Below are 12,224 nucleotides of genomic sequence, written 5' to 3'. Positions count from 1 at the left end.
ACCGCCATCACCAGCCCCTCTCCACACACCGCCATCACCAGCCCCTCTCCATGTTGTACTGGATGACATTCCCTCTTAGATGTAATTAGCGGTTGGTAGAGGGATGGGGGGGGGAGTTCTGTAGTTCGGGTGATGTCATGGTCTTCTCTCTGTTGATGAGACTCGCAGATTCCTCTTCTATTGATGTTCCCGGTAATCAGGGGGAGTTCAGATATATTTCTCTGCACCTGTGAGATGGAGTCGTCCTCCATGCAGCCGGAATGCCGAGTTTTCATTCTTTATTACCGAGATAAGGAAACTAATAGCAGATTATAGACACCTGGACGAGCCAATCACCAGCTGTCTGCCGTGTTACCCACAAGCTGAATCCTATCCAGCATAGGACACCGGGTCACACCAGATCCTAGTGGTATGTGATGCTGATTCTGGGTCACACCAGATCCTAGTGGTATGTGATGCTGGTTCTGGATCACACCAGATCCTAGTGATATGGGGTGCTGGTTCTGGGACACACCAGATCCTAGTGGTATGGGATGCTGGCTCTGGGTCACACCAGATCCTAGTGGTATGGGGTGCTGGTTCTGGATCACACCAGATCCTAGTAGTATGTGATGCTGGTTCTGGGTCACACCAGATCCTAGTGGTATGGGACGCAGGTTCTGGATCACACCAGATCCTAGTGGTATGGGATGCAGGTTCTGGATCACACCAGATCCTACTGGTATGTGATGCTGGTTCTGGATCACACCAGATCCTAGTGGTATGGGACGCAGGTTCTGGATCACACCAGATCCTAGTAGTATGGGATGCAGGTTCTGGATCACACCAGATCCTAGTGGTATGGGATGCTGGTTCTGGATCACACCAGATCCTAGTAGTATGTGATGCTGGTTCTGGGTCACACCAGATCCTAGTGGTATGTGATGCTGGCTCTGGGTCACACCAGATCCTAGTGGTATGGGGTGCTGGTTCTGGATCACACTCGATCCTAGTAGTATGTGATGCTGGTTCTGGGTCACACCAGATCCTAGTGGTATGTGATGCTGGTTCTGGGTCACACCAGATCCTAGTGGTATGGGGTGCTGGTTCTGGATCACACCAGATCCTAGTAGTATGTGATGCTGGCTCTGGATCACACCAGATCCTAGTGATATGGGGTGCTGGTTCTCGATCACACCAGATCCTAGTGGTATGGGATGCTGGCTCTGGATCACACCAGATCCTAGTGGTATGGGATGCTGGTTCTGGATCACACCAGATCCTAGTGGTATGGGATGCTGGCTCTGGATCACACCAGATCCTAGTGGTATGGGATGCTGGTTCTGGATCACACCAGATCCTAGTGGTATGGGATGCTGGCTCTGGATCACACCAGATCCTAGTGGTATGGGATGCTGGTTCTGGATCACACCAGATCCTAGTGGTATGGGACTCAGGTTCTGGGACACACCATATTTCAGTGGTATGGGATGCTGGTTCTGGATCACACCAGATCCTAGTGGTATGGGATGCTGGTTCTGGATCACACCAGATCCTAGTGGTATGGGATGCTGGTTCTGGATCACACCAGATCCTAGTGGTATGGGATGCTGGTTCTGGATCACACCAGATCCTAGTGGTATGGGATGCTGGTTCTGGATCACACCAGATCCTAGTGGTATGGGATGCTGGTTCTGGATCACACCAGATCCTAGTGGTATGGGATGCTGGTTCTGGATCACACCAGATCCTAGTGGTATGGGATGCTGGTTCTGGATCACACCAGATCCTAGTGGTATGGGATGCTGGTTCTGGATCACACCAGATCCTAGTGGTATGGGATGCTGGTTCTGGATCACACCAGATCCTAGTGGTATGGGATGCTGGTTCTGGATCACACCAGATCCTAGTGGTATGGGATGCTGGTTCTGGATCACACCAGATCCTAGTGGTATGGGATGCTGGTTCTGGATCACACCAGATCCTAGTGGTATGGGATGCTGGTTCTGGATCACACCAGATCCTAGTGGTATGGGATGCTGGTTCTGGATCACACCAGATCCTAGTGGTATGGGATGCTGGTTCTGGATCACACCAGATCCTAGTGGTATGGGATGCTGGTTCTGGATCACACCAGATCCTAGTGGTATGGGATGCTGGTTCTGGATCACACCAGATCCTAGTGGTATGGGATGCTGGTTCTGGATCACACCAGATCCTAGTGGTATGGGATGCAGGTTCTGGGACACACCATATTTTAGTGGTATGGGATGCTGGTTCTGGATCACACCAGATCCTAGTGGTATGGGATGCAGGTTCTGGATCACACCAGATCCTAGTGGTATGGGACTCAGGTTCTGGGACACACCATATTTTAGTGGTATGGGATGCTGGTTCTGGATCACACCAGATCCTAGTGGTATGGGATGCTGGTTCTGGATCACACCAGATCCTAGTGGTATGGGACTCAGGTTCTGGGACACACCATATTTTAGTGGTATGGGATGCTGGTTCTGGATCACACCAGATCCTAGTGGTATGGGATGCTGGTTCTGGATCACACCAGATCCTAGTGGTATGGGACTCAGGTTCTGGGACACACCATATTTTAGTGGTATGGGATGCTGGTTCTGGATCACACCAGATCCTAGTGGTATGGGATGCTGGTTCTGGATCACACCAGATCCTAGTGGTATGGGACTCAGGTTCTGGGACACACCATATTTTAGTGGTATGGGATGCTGGTTCTGGATCACACCAGATCCTAGTGGTATGGGATGCTGGTTCTGGATCACACCAGATCCTAGTGGTATGGGACTCAGGTTCTGGGACACACCATATTTTAGTGGTATGGGATGCTGGTTCTGGATCACACCAGATCCTAGTGGTATGGGATGCTGGTTCTGGATCACACCAGATCCTAGTGGTATGGGACTCAGGTTCTGGGACACACCATATTTTAGTGGTATGGGATGCTGGTTCTGGATCACACCAGATCCTAGTGGTATGGGATGCTGGCTCTGGGTCACACCAGATCCTAGTGGTATGGGGTGCTGGTTCTGGATCACACCAGATCCTAGTAGTATGTGATGCTGGTTCTGGGTCACACCAGATCCTAGTGGTATGGGACGCAGGTTCTGGATCACACCAGATCCTAGTGGTATGGGACGCAGGTTCTGGATCACACCAGATCCTACTGGTATGTGATGCTGGTTCTGGATCACACCAGATCCTAGTGGTATGGGACGCAGGTTCTGGATCACACCAGATCCTAGTAGTATGGGATGCAGGTTCTGGATCACACCAGATCCTAGTGGTATGGGATGCTGGTTCTGGATCACACCAGATCCTAGTAGTATGTGATGCTGGTTCTGGGTCACACCAGATCCTAGTGGTATGTGATGCTGGCTCTGGGTCACACCAGATCCTAGTGGTATGGGGTGCTGGTTCTGGATCACACTCGATCCTAGTAGTATGTGATGCTGGTTCTGGGTCACACCAGATCCTAGTGGTATGGGGTGCTGGCTCTGACCAGATCCTAGTGGTATGGGGTGCTGGCTCTGACCAGATCCTAGTGGTATGGGGTGCTGGCTCTGACCAGATCCTAGTGGTATGGGGTGCTGGCTCTGACCAGATCCTAGTGGTATGGGGTGCTGGCTCTGACCAGATCCTAGTGGTATGGGGTGCTGGCTCTGACCAGATCCTAGTGGTATGGGGTGCTGGCTCTGACCAGATCCTAGTGGTATGGGGTGCTGGCTCTGACCAGATCCTAGTGGTATGGGGTGCTGGCTCTGACCAGATCCTAGTGGTATGGGGTGCTGGCTCTGACCAGATCCTAGTGGTATGGGGTGCTGGCTCTGACCAGATCCTAGTGGTATGGGGTGCTGGCTCTGACCAGATCCTAGTGGTATGGGGTGCTGGCTCTGACCAGATCCTAGTGGTATGGGGTGCTGGCTCTGACCAGATCCTAGTGGTATGGGGTGCTGGCTCTGACCAGATCCTAGTGGTATGGGGTGCTGGCTCTGACCAGATCCTAGTGGTATGGGGTGCTGGCTCTGACCAGATCCTAGTGGTATGGGGTGCTGGCTCTGACCAGATCCTAGTGGTATGGGGTGCTGGCTCTGACCAGATCCTAGTGGTATGGGGTGCTGGCTCTGACCAGATCCTAGTGGTATGGGGTGCTGGCTCTGACCAGATCCTAGTGGTATGGGGTGCTGGCTCTGACCAGATCCTAGTGGTATGGGGTGCTGGCTCTGACCAGATCCTAGTGGTATGGGGTGCTGGCTCTGACCAGATCCTAGTGGTATGGGGTGCTGGCTCTGACCAGATCCTAGTGGTATGGGGTGCTGGCTCTGACCAGATCCTAGTGGTATGGGGTGCTGGCTCTGACCAGATCCTAGTGGTATGGGGTGCTGGCTCTGACCAGATCCTAGTGGTATGGGGTGCTGGCTCTGACCAGATCCTAGTGGTATGGGGTGCTGGCTCTGACCAGATCCTAGTGGTATGGGGTGCTGGCTCTGACCAGATCCTAGTGGTATGGGGTGCTGGCTCTGACCAGATCCTAGTGGTATGGGGTGCTGGCTCTGACCAGATCCTAGTGGTATGGGGTGCTGGCTCTGACCAGATCCTAGTGGTATGGGGTGCTGGCTCTGACCAGATCCTAGTGGTATGGGGTGCTGGCTCTGACCAGATCCTAGTGGTATGGGGTGCTGGCTCTGACCAGATCCTAGTGGTATGGGGTGCTGGCTCTGACCAGATCCTAGTGGTATGGGGTGCTGGCTCTGACCAGATCCTAGTGGTATGGGGTGCTGGCTCTGACCAGATCCTAGTGGTATGGGGTGCTGGCTCTGACCAGATCCTAGTGGTATGGGGTGCTGGCTCTGACCAGATCCTAGTGGTATGGGGTGCTGGCTCTGACCAGATCCTAGTGGTATGGGGTGCTGGCTCTGACCAGATCCTAGTGGTATGGGGTGCTGGCTCTGACCAGATCCTAGTGGTATGGGGTGCTGGCTCTGACCAGATCCTAGTGGTATGGGGTGCTGGCTCTGACCAGATCCTAGTGGTATGGGGTGCTGGCTCTGACCAGATCCTAGTGGTATGGGGTGCTGGCTCTGACCAGATCCTAGTGGTATGGGGTGCTGGCTCTGACCAGATCCTAGTGGTATGGGGTGCTGGCTCTGACCAGATCCTAGTGGTATGGGGTGCTGGCTCTGACCAGATCCTAGTGGTATGGGGTGCTGGCTCTGACCAGATCCTAGTGGTATGGGGTGCTGGCTCTGACCAGATCCTAGTGGTATGGGGTGCTGGCTCTGACCAGATCCTAGTGGTATGGGGTGCTGGCTCTGACCAGATCCTAGTGGTATGGGGTGCTGGCTCTGACCAGATCCTAGTGGTATGGGGTGCTGGCTCTGACCAGATCCTAGTGGTATGGGGTGCTGGCTCTGACCAGATCCTAGTGGTATGGGGTGCTGGCTCTGACCAGATCCTAGTGGTATGGGGTGCTGGCTCTGACCAGATCCTAGTGGTATGGGGTGCTGGCTCTGACCAGATCCTAGTGGTATGGGGTGCTGGCTCTGACCAGATCCTAGTGGTATGGGGTGCTGGCTCTGACCAGATCCTAGTGGTATGGGGTGCTGGCTCTGACCAGATCCTAGTGGTATGGGGTGCTGGCTCTGACCAGATCCTAGTGGTATGGGGTGCTGGCTCTGACCAGATCCTAGTGGTATGGGGTGCTGGCTCTGACCAGATCCTAGTGGTATGGGGTGCTGGCTCTGACCAGATCCTAGTGGTATGGGGTGCTGGCTCTGACCAGATCCTAGTGGTATGGGGTGCTGGCTCTGACCAGATCCTAGTGGTATGGGGTGCTGGCTCTGACCAGATCCTAGTGGTATGGGGTGCTGGCTCTGACCAGATCCTAGTGGTATGGGGTGCTGGCTCTGACCAGATCCTAGTGGTATGGGGTGCTGGCTCTGACCAGATCCTAGTGGTATGGGGTGCTGGCTCTGACCAGATCCTAGTGGTATGGGGTGCTGGCTCTGACCAGATCCTAGTGGTATGGGGTGCTGGCTCTGACCAGATCCTAGTGGTATGGGGTGCTGGTTCCGGATCACACCAGATCCTAGTAGTATGGGATGCTGGCTCTGGATCACACCAGATTCTAGTGGTATGGGGTGCTGGTTCTGGGACACACCAGATCCTAGTAGTATGTGATGCTGGTTCTGGGTCACACCAGATCCTAGTAGTATGGGATGCTGGTTCTGGGTCACACCAGATCCTAGTGGTATGGTACGCAGGTTCTGGATCACACCAGATCCTAGAGGTATGGGACGTAGGTTTTGGATCACACCAGATCCTACTGGTATGTGATGCTGGTTCTGGATCACACCAGATCCTAGTGGTATGGGACTCAGGTTCTGGATCACACCAGATCCTTAGGGTATGGGATGCTGGCTCTGGATCACACCAGATCCTAGTGGTATGGGATGCTGGTTCTGGGTCACACCAGATCCTAGTGGTATGGGATGCTGATTCTGGGTCACACCAGATCCTAGTGGTATGGGACTCAGGTTCTGGATCACACCAGATCCTAGTGGTATGTGATGCTGGCTCTCGGTCACACCAGATCCTAGTGGTATGGGATGCTGGCTCTGGATCACACCAGATCCTAGTGGTATGGGATGCTGGTTCCGGATCACACCAGATCCTAGTAGTATGGGATGCTGGCTCTGGATCACACCAGCTCCTAGTGATATGGGGTGCTGGTTCTGGATCACACCAGATCCTAGTGGTATGGGATGCTTGCTCTGGATCACACCAGATCCTAGTGGTATGTGATGCTGGTTCTGGATCACACCAGATCCTATTAGTATGGGATGCTGGCTCTGGATCACACCAGATCCTAGTAGTATGGAATGCTGGTTCTGGATCACACCAGATCCTAGTGGTATGGGGTGCTTGCTCTGGGTCACACCAGATCCTAGTGGTATGGGGTGCTGGTTCTGGATCACACCAGATCCTAGTAGTATGTGATGCTGGTTCTGGGTCACACCAGATCCTAGTAGTATGGGATGCTGGTTCTGGGTCACACCAGATCCTAGTGGTATGGTACGCAGGTTCTGGATCACACCAGATCCTAGAGGTATGGGACGTAGGTTTTGGATCACACCAGATCCTACTGGTATGTGATGCTGGTTCTGGATCACACCAGATCCTAGTGGTATGGGATGCTGGTTCCGGATCACACCAGATCCTAGTGGTATGGGATGCTGGCTCTGGATCACACCAGATCCTAGTGGTATGGGATGCTGATTCTGGGTCACACCAGATCCTAGTGGTATGGGGTGCTGGTTCTGGATCACACCAGATCCTAGTGGTATGTGATGCTGGCTCTCGGTCACACCAGATCCTAGTGGTATGGGATGCTGGTTCTGGATCACACCAGATCCTAGTGGTATGGGATGCTGGCTCTGGATCACACCAGATCCTAGTAGTATGGGATGCTGGCTCTGGATCACACCAGCTCCTAGTGATATGGGGTGCTGGTTCTGGATCACACCAGATCCTAGTGGTATGGGATGCTTGCTCTGGATCACACCAGATCCTAGTGGTATGTGATGCTGGTTCTGGATCACACCAGATCCTATTAGTATGGGATGCTGGCTCTGGATCACACCAGATCCTAGTAGTATGGAATGCTGGTTCTGGATCACACCAGATCCTAGTGGTATGGGGTGCTTGCTCTGGGTCACACCAGATCCTAGTGGTATGGGGTGCTGGCTCTGGGTCACACCAGATCCTAGTGGTATGGGATGCTGGTTCTGGGTCACACCAGATCCTAGTGGTATGGGATGCTGGTTCTGGGTCACACCAGATCCTAGTGGTATGGGGTGCTGGCTCTCGGTCACACCAGATCCTAGTGGTATGGGATGCTGGTTCTGAATCACACCAGATCCTAGTGGTATGGGATGCTGGTTCTGGGTCACACCAGATCCTAGTGGTATGGGGTGCTGGTTCTGGGTCACACATGTCCAGCCTTCACAGATGGACATAATTTGACATGTGACATGTACTGCTATGGATCAGGTGTGAGCGGGAAGGCCGGCGGGCAGCTTTGTAGTCATTATAAAGTACGTGTCACCCTCTCGGTGTGTCACCGGCCTCGGTTCCGAGGGACATTCCTCCGGCGAGGTGGAAAGTCTCCCCCCACATGACAGTATTTTGTAGCGCGGAGCTCACAATTAGCTCGCTGCCTTCATTGCGTCCTCCCATCACCATGAACGGTAGGGAGCAATTAGGTAAATAATTGTGTCCTTGCGCCAAAGTATCGGTGTGAATCATCGGTTTTAATTGGCGCTCCCGGCCTCGGAAAGGCAACGCACCTGCAGATTTTAATGATGTGCTGCAAGATGGGAGAGGAGGAAGTGAGGGGGAGAGGACCGCGTTATCTGTACACAGAACGGGAGCCGAATTCTTCATCTCTCTCTCTGTGAACAAAGACTGACTCCACCTCCATCCACCTCCGCCATTGATGGGGCAGAACATTTCCTACAAATCATACGAGGTGGCGAAATCCTCCGGGACAGGAAATGTTCTCATCCAGTCACTGGACCTCCTTTGTGTCTGAAATGAGAACTGTCTGTGTTGAAGTCCCCCTCGCAGTTGTCTTTGTCAGGAATACGCAGATCGGTTATGGAGTCTTTGCTGAGGCTTTCATTGAGCTCAGTACACAGATGTTCTAGTGCTGCACACAAGGTACTCGCAGGGTAAAGGGCCAGTTGGACCAGCATCCCATACCACTGAAATATGGTGTGTCCCAGAACCTGAGTCCCATACCACTAGGATCCGGTGTGATCCAGAACCAGCATCCCATACCACTAGGATCTGGTGTGATCCAGAACCAGCATCCCATACCACTAGGATCTGGTGTGATCCAGAACCAGCATCCCATACCACTAAAATATGGTGTGTCCCAGAACCTGAGTCCCATACCACTAGGATCTGGTGTGATCCAGAACCAGCATCCCATACCACTAGGATCTGGTGTGATCCAGAACCAGCATCCCATACCACTAAAATATGGTGTGTCCCAGAACCTGAGTCCCATACCACTAGGATCTGGTGTGATCCAGAACCAGCATCCCATACCACTAGGATCTGGTGTGATCCAGAACCAGCATCCCATACCACTAAAATATGGTGTGTCCCAGAACCTGAGTCCCATACCACTAGGATCTGGTGTGATCCAGAACCAGCATCCCATACCACTAGGATCTGGTGTGATCCAGAAGCAGCTTCCCATACCACTAAAATATGGTGTGTCCCAGAACCTGAGTCCCATACCACTAGGATCTGGTGTGATCCAGAACCTGCATCCCATACCACTAGGATCTGGTGTGATCCAGAACCAGCATCCCATACCACTAAAATATGGTGTGTCCCAGAACCTGAGTCCCATACTACTAGGATCTGGTGTGATCCAGAACCAGCATCCCATACCACTAGGATCTGGTGTGATCCAGAAGCAGCTTCCCATACCACTAAAATATGGTGTGTCCCAGAACCTGAGTCCCATACCACTAGGATCCGGTGTGACCCAGAACCAGCATCCCATACCACTAGGATCTGGTGTGATCCAGAACCAGCATCCCATACCACTAGGCTGGTGGATCAACGTCCTGCCTTCTTCTATCACCTAGAATGTAGGAAGCGGTCGGTGAGACACGTGTCTGGGTTACCATTGTTGACCACCATCTGAAAATGTTAGTTGCCTGGCGTTCTTGCTCATCCTCTGGCTTCAGTGTTCTCAGTCTGTCAGTGACTGACCCGGAGTTAGTAGGCCTCAGATAATGGCAGAGCGTCTGATCTCCACACTCTTAACACATTGAAACCAAAGAATCAGCATAACAGGCAAGCAGAGACGTGTGGCCGGCGACCATTGTACATGTAGAGCCATGTGACCACACCAAGTCAAAAGGCTTGCACCATCCTCCTGACACCAGGGTCAGTAAAGACCATACCTCGGTCCCATGAGCCCAGGGATGATGGAGGACACATCTTGGTCCCTTGACCCCAGGGATGATGGAGGACACATCTTGGTCCCATGACCCCAGGGATGATAGAGGACACATCTTGGTCCCATGACCCCAGGGATGATGGAGGACACATCTTGGTCCCATGACCCCAGGGATGATGGAGGACACATCTTGGTCCCATGACCCCAGGGATGATGAAGGACACATCTTGGTCCCATGACCCCAGGCATGATGGAGGACACATCTTGGTCCCATGACCCCAAGGATGATGAAGGACACATCTTGGTCCCATGACCCCAGGGATGATGGAGGACACATCTTGGTCCCATGACCCCAGGGATGATGGAGGACACATCTTGGTCCCATGACCCCAGGGATGATGGAGGACACATCTGGTGCCATGACCCCAGGGATGATGGAGGACACATCTTAGTCCCATGACCCCAGGGATGATGGAGGACACATCTTGGTCCCATGACCCCAGGGATGATGAAGGACACATCTTGGTCCCATGACCCCAGGGATGATGGAGGACACATCTTGGTCCCATGACCCCAGGGATGATGGAGGACACTTCTTGGTCCCATGACCCCAGGGATGATGGCTGACACATCTTGGTCCCATGACCCCAGGGATGAGGAAGTAAACACCGTGATCCAATGGCACCAGTAATGATGGTGGACAAATCTTTGTCCTATGAGCCTAGGATGATGGAGTGCACACCGTTGTCTTAGTACCCCTAGGTTGATGTAGAACACACATTGCTCCCATGACCCCGGGTTGATAAAATAAAAAAAACACCTTGATCTCAAGACCACTGTGATCATGTAGAACACATCTTAGTCCCATGATCCTAAGAATGATGGAGGACACAGATTGGTCCCATGTCCCCAGGGATGATCAAGGATATCCACTGGTCCTATGACCCCCTGGGAGACACGCCTTGGGATGATGATTGAAACACCTTAGTCCCATAACCCCAGGGATAATGGAGGACCCACTTTGCTCCCATGACCCCAGGGTTGGTGAAGGACATACCTTGTTCCCATGACCATTGGAATAATGGAGGCCACACTTTGGTCCCCTAGCCCCTGAGTTGATGTAGAACATACCTTGGTTCAGTGATCTCAGGCATGATGAATGCCACATACTGGTTCCATAACATCAGGGATAATGGAGAACACAACTTGGTCCCTTAACCCAGAATTGTGAAAAACATACCTTGGTCCCATGACCCCTGGGGCGATGATAGGCACACCATGGTCCCATAACCTCAGTAATGATGAAGTGCACATACTGGGGAACCCTGGTATGATGGAGGACAGACCTTTGTCTCATGACCCCTGGGATAATAATGGACATGCTTAGGTCCCATAGCCTCAGGTTTAATGGAGAGCATACCTTGGTCCTACGTACCCAAGGTTGGTGAAGAACATACCTTTGTCCCATGACACCTGGGATGATAAGAGTGCACATTCTGGTCCCATGACCCCCGGGATGATGGAAGACATTCATATGACCCTAGGGATGTGAAGGAAACACGTTGGTTCCATAACACAAGGGATAATGGAGACTATACTTTAGGCTCATAACCCCGGGGATGATGAAGGACACAGAATGGTCCTGGGACCCTAGTGATGAAGGTGGTCAGGGATTGAGGAAGGTGGTCAGGGATTGACGAAGGTGGTCAGGGATTGATGAAGGTTGTCAGGGATTGGTGAAGGTGGTCAGGGATTGGTGAAGGTGGTCAGGGATTGGTGAAGGTGGTCAGGGATTGGCAAAGGTGGTCAGGGATTGATGAAGGTGGTCAGGGATTGATGAAGGTGGTCAGGGATTGGTGAAGGTGGTCAGGGATTGGCAAAGGTGGTCAGGGATTGACGAAAAGGTGGTCAGGGATTGATGAAGGTGGTCAGGGTTCCCACTGTATCCTACATGTTCCCTCACATTTTCTGATACAAACCATTTCACACATTAGAAGAATTGTCTGCAGATGAATACACTGCGTATACGTAACGTGACTAGAGATACCCCGCCCCACCCAGAGTTTACTGATGTGACGATTACAGATCCTGTAGGCCCGGTGACGGTTTATTTTCTGTATAATAACTGGACCGTGATTGGATGTCCTTCTTTCCCCCAGATCTCTATGTACACATGACTGAGGGGTACCCTGATTGCAGTAATAACTAGATGGGCCCGGAGCCCTGTGTATTC

At 52.4% G+C, this 12,224-nt stretch overlaps 1 protein-coding gene across 1 annotated transcript in view; it reads left to right on the top strand.

Moving 5' to 3' along the window:
• The window catches only part of RAB11FIP2 (RAB11 family interacting protein 2), a 21,278-nt gene that overhangs the window by 8,787 nt on the left and 267 nt on the right, over positions 1–12,224 (top strand). The gene's annotated exons all lie outside the window — the stretch shown is intronic.

The sequence above is a fragment of the Nanorana parkeri genome, unplaced genomic scaffold, assembly GCF_000935625.1.
Source record: "Nanorana parkeri isolate BGI_ZX_2015 unplaced genomic scaffold, ASM93562v1 scaffold2855, whole genome shotgun sequence".
NCBI lineage: Eukaryota > Metazoa > Chordata > Amphibia > Anura > Dicroglossidae > Nanorana > Nanorana parkeri.
The sequence above is the reverse complement of the archived record's forward strand: the minus strand, read 5'-3'. Positions and strand labels throughout refer to the sequence as shown.